Genomic DNA, 5,361 nt, shown 5'->3' with positions numbered 1-5,361 from the left:
GGCCCCGCTCCGGCTCTCTCGCACCTGGCTGCTGGGCGCGAGGCTCGCGCCGCGCTGCAGCCGCAGAACCGCGCTGCAGCCGCAGAACCCCGCTGCGCGCCCCGGACCCCTGGCCGTCGCGGGCGAGCAGGCTGCGCCGACCACGTGGAGACCCCAACTTGGTGTGCGGCGGAGTCGTGGCTCTGACCGAGCTAACTTGTAAAGTTCAAGTCGCCTCTGTTCTTACTGGCCCAGGGCCTTAGGATAATGGATTTCCTGGTACTGCTGGGACACGTTCGAGGTAACTAAGACCTGTAAGGGTGCCACCCCGCAGTGCTGGACAGAATCTGAGCCGGTGGAAGGAGAAGCGGCATTTATTTGGTTATGCGGTAGCTGCCTCAGCGCTAAAACCGCGGACAGCCCCAGTGCACCACCGTTAAATTCCAGGGCCTCCACCCAAACATTTCCCGCTTTCCTCTGTTACAAGAAATTTAAAATATTATCTCGAGTACCATTAAATATGGTCTTTCTCCTTAAGAAAAGAGCTTCAAAAACCGATGCTCCCTAAAAGCTGTTCTTTGCAGTAGTGATTATTTGTTCCACAGTTTTTTTAAATTAGCCCTTAGAATGTGGTAGGCGATGTCATCAAGTTAAGGCTTTTAGTTGTTAATTAAAAGACATTGTCCCTGTTTCAATCCAGTGATGCTGAGAGATGAACCCAAGAAGAAGAAAAATGGTTTGGGTCCTTTGGTTGAAGGCAACAGAAAAACTTTAAACAAAAGGGAATTTAATAGAAGAGTATGGGGAGAATGGGTGGAGACCTGCCTAGACAACCAGGCTAGGAAGCCATCAGGAGTTAGGGCAACCTCAGAGCGCACAAAAGCAGTAAAATGGGATGATCAAGGCAGGAATCTTGCGACGACGTCTTCATTGCTGGAATAAATGAACCCCAGTCTACTGCTCTTTATACTCCATTCCCAATTCGGGTCCCGTCATGCAGTTGTGCTAACTTGGTACCTCAGCCTGCTTGTCAAGTCGGGTAGGGTGGGCCACTTGATCGAGCACTCTGTGAGATTTAAGAAAGAAAAATGGGCAGCGGGTGGCTGGAAGATACCTTCACAAGAGGAAATAAGGTACCAAGTTAAATGAGTTGGGGAAACTCATTTAACAGGATCCCTGTAATAATAGTTATTAAAGACTCTTCAGTTCTCGCAGTAAGGAAACTTCTTTCTCTAGCGTTTGGTGAAGTATGGAACACTTTTACTTTTCATGTTCTTACACTTCCGGAAAGTGTTTTGGAACACCATAGTTTTTGAGGCGTTTTGTTTATTTCTGTGTATCATCATCCATGGACAAAGACATAAGAGCACGGAATAAACCTAATGTTACAAGCTCTTGTACAATCTGTATTTTGACAGATTTAGAGAGAGTTGGAATTGTCTCTAGACATATGTAAAATCATATCGTAATGGATAACTATATTCTAGCTCCTTACTCCAGAGCAAATCCCTCTCATAGCAGACTTTTCCCATAGCAAGTGAGGGGGTTCAGTGTCTTTTGTAAGGCCAGTATTGAGGTTTTCTATCACATTAAGAAGTCACTGAGCCATATTTTTAATTGCTATACTTACAGAAAGAACAGATCCGTACTAATTATCCCAAAAAGAAAATTGATTTCTGGTGAATACTCTCCAGTTTTCAAGTGGAAAATACAAATAACTCTAGTTAGTTTATTAAGAAGTGTTTAAATTAAATAACTCAGTTTATTCAACTATGTGTGTGTGTGTTTTGTAGCTTCTTCATCCGATTCAGTAGGAGCCAGCATCGCTCAAAACTAATTGTGCCAAGGGAAAGTTTCTAATGTTAAAATGTTGGATATTTACATTTTCTCTGCCACATTCTGTGGTACCAAATGATATTAATATTTTCAGTCTAATTCATTCTAGTCAACTAGACATGTCATGGAAGCTTAGTAAAATTTACTGTAGTAAATAGAAAATAATCCCTACCTATAAATGTTTTAATTACATTACTAAATACATTAATAAAGAGGTACAGACAAAATATAAAAAGATCTTAATTATCATCAGAGTAAGGCAAGTTTAATTTTTAAAAATTTTTTTGGTACCAAGAATTGAACTCAGGACCTTGCACTTGCCAGGCAGGTACTTATCCCTGGCCCAGGGTAAGGCAATTTTAAAGTCAATTACACTTTGTCATGTATCCAATTATCAAAGATATAAAGCAATGTAATACTAGAAAGAAGGTAGTTAAATATGAATGAATGAGAGTGCAAGTGAATACAAATATTTTGTAGGATAGCTTGTCAGTATTTACATTTTCTAAAACTGTATAGATCTTTCGGTCCAGTAACTTGGCCTCTAAAAATTAGGTTTACTTTAAACAAAAGTACAAAAACTTACATAAAAAGATTGTCAAAGCAGAGGGGAAAAGGAAACTTTCTACACTGCTGGTGGGAATGTAAATTAGGATAACTACTATGGAAATCAGTATGTAAATTCCCCAAAAAACTAAAAAAGATCTACCATTTGACAAGTAAGGCAATCTTTGCTATTCATTTGAAGGATTTAAAGTTTGCATGTCATAGGGATACCTGCATACCAGTTTACTGTGGCATAAGGTTCAATAGTGAAGATATGGAACCACCTAAATGCCCATTAGTGGATGAATCAATATAGAAAATATAGTACATATACAGTATCATTCAGCAATAAAAAAGAAGAAAATATTGTCACCTGCAAAAAAAATCACAATGTTGAAAGAAATAAGCCAGACTCAGACAAATATAGAATATTTTCCCTAATATGTATGAATAATTTAAAAATGAAAAGAAAGTAAAAGGAAGAATTATGAAACAATAGGAAAGGAATAAAGATGAGGGGAAAGTAATAGGAAGGACAAATATGACCAAAGTGCTCTATATACACTGAAACCCTGCAAAAATGTGAAACTAGGGAGTGGGATGGCAAAGGAGGTAATGTGGAGGAATGGCTAGAGTGTGTTATGTACAGGTACAAAGCTGTCAACATCTTAGTAATATCCAAGGGGAAGAAAAGTAGAAGGAGAGAGTGACGGAGACAGAACTGCAGAAGTATTATCAGGGGCCAGTCAAAATAGAAGAACACCAAGTAGCTATTTTTTTAACTGTTGGTTTTTACACAGTGATGTCAAAGAGACATCAGTAAGTTTTCTTAAACAAGTTGAAGATCAGTGGGTATAATTTGATCTAGTTTATGTAAAATATGAAGGGAGGGAAGGAGAGAGATGTATGTGTAACTGTGTTTTCCATCTTACTGGTTCAAAAGGAAAAGGAGTCATCTCAAAGTAACCCACCCAGTCCCACATACATAAAGATTCTGGGTCCTTCCTTGTCACACCACTGTCATTGACACTCTGCCCAAGGGACCCACAGATCCTAGGCCATCAAGAGGACCAGGATGGGTCTCCCCTCCTGCTGAATGTTTCACTGTGGTAGGACACAGTGCTGAGCTCAGCTTAATGAACACTCAGAGTCAGCAGGTTCTGGGGATAATGGTAAAGAATGGTATTTCTAATGTTAATTCTACTCCTGCCCCAGGATTCTTCTTGACCAGGCCCGCTGTCCTGGCCTCAGGGATCATACTTCTTTATCAAGTTGTCAGGGTCTTCTTGATAGGAGGCTAAGGCTTGGCAATATGGCTGATGCAATTAGACACCACCTGCCAACTGAAGAGGCCTGTTAAGCACAGAGCAGCAGGTCCTGAGAGCAAGCCAAACCCTGCACCTGATATCAATCTTCTGACACGAGAACATGCTGAACCCCCGCATTCGATATTGAGTGGGACCACCTGAATCAACTGTTATCAAAGAAGATATAAAAAGCAATGGATTTTGCCGCTACTGCCCTCTTTTTCTTGCAGGGCTCTGTTCTGCTTACAGGATATACCTTGTCTTTTTTCCTTCAAAGCATCCTTTTCTCCTTGGGAACTTTTTTTGTGCTGCTTTTCCTTTTCTTTTTCTTCTTCTTTCTGCACTAAAATAAAGTTATCTTTTACATTCACCAGTTGTCCTAATGAATTCATCGAATGGGCCAACAAGAACATGGAAACCCTGCTAATTCATGCCCCACCTAAGAACAGTTTCATCGTCCCACGCATGGAGCTTGCTCCAGTCCTTCCAGTTGATGAGGTTCACTTTTCTGATCATGTTTCCCCCCTCTATATTTTCTTGGGTACACAAGCCTCTGCTTTAGCCTGGAGGCCTAGCCTTCTGAAACTCAAGTCCAAAACCAAATCAGGTTTGTTTGTACCTTTGCTTGCTTGCTTATTTCCCCAACCTGTCCTCTCTAACGTTCTTATATTGAGGCTTACTTGATTGACATAAATGCCTACTCAGATTGACTGCACAACAGGTCAGAGTACTAAGAAACGGCAAAAACTAAAAGTGTTTTCTAGAGTTATGTCTAGAAATAGTCTAGGTAAGAAACTATTTTCTCGAGGAAAGGGTGACATGAATCTTTTATTTTTCACTTAGACCTTTAGGCATTTTTTATCATTATTATGATAACCATGAATATCATTTATAATATTTAAATTCATTAGTAAAATGTTTCACTTAGACTCAAATTACAAAAATGGGTATGATAATACTTGCTTGCATTCTTGAAAAATAGTGTCACAGAAAAAAATTGCTTAGAGAATGTAGCTCAATGGTAGACTACTTGGCTAAAGAAGGAAGAAGAAGAAGGAAGAAAAGAAAAAGCAGAGGAAATGTGAGGAGGGGGAAGGGAAGGGATGAGGAAGGAGAGAAAAAAATTGCTTAAACATTTTAGCAGTCCTGAAATTAACCAGGCCACATTAGCCTCTACATAACTAAACTTATATATAAATTGGTGGAAAATTTTAAAACAAAGGAATTTCATATAAATAGATCCTGCACTTCCAACAACAGGCAACATCTGAAAACTTAAGCTTTCAGTAGGACCAAGAACCCAAATAACTTCACTCCATTTGAGATTCAAATTCCCAGGACAGTTCTTCTGCGGGCCCCTTACCACCTCAGCAGATGCTGAGCTTGGGGTGAGGGAATGCAGAGGACAGGGTCAGTGGGATGGAGAAGTATTTCCCAAGGCAAGCAGTGAGGTCTCTCATCTCAGCAAGGGCTAAGGGATGCTGCACAGACAAAACAGTAGCTATTAATTTTCTCCATGTTTTAAAGAAATACTTAATTGAGGAACTTTATTATTTCTTTTAAATATTTCCTTTTATTATCCTTTCTTGTTCCCAGTTACAGATTCAAACAATAATTCAGGTGGAATCAGAATTGTTATTTTAAAATAAATTAATGAGATATCTCTTGAATGATATAAATTCTCTTTAAAAAT

The sequence above is a fragment of the Chinchilla lanigera genome, unplaced genomic scaffold (genome assembly GCF_000276665.1).
Source record: "Chinchilla lanigera isolate Chin_1 unplaced genomic scaffold, ChiLan1.0 scaffold00010, whole genome shotgun sequence".
Taxonomy (NCBI): Eukaryota; Metazoa; Chordata; class Mammalia; order Rodentia; family Chinchillidae; genus Chinchilla; species Chinchilla lanigera.
This window is presented reverse-complemented; position numbering follows the sequence as displayed.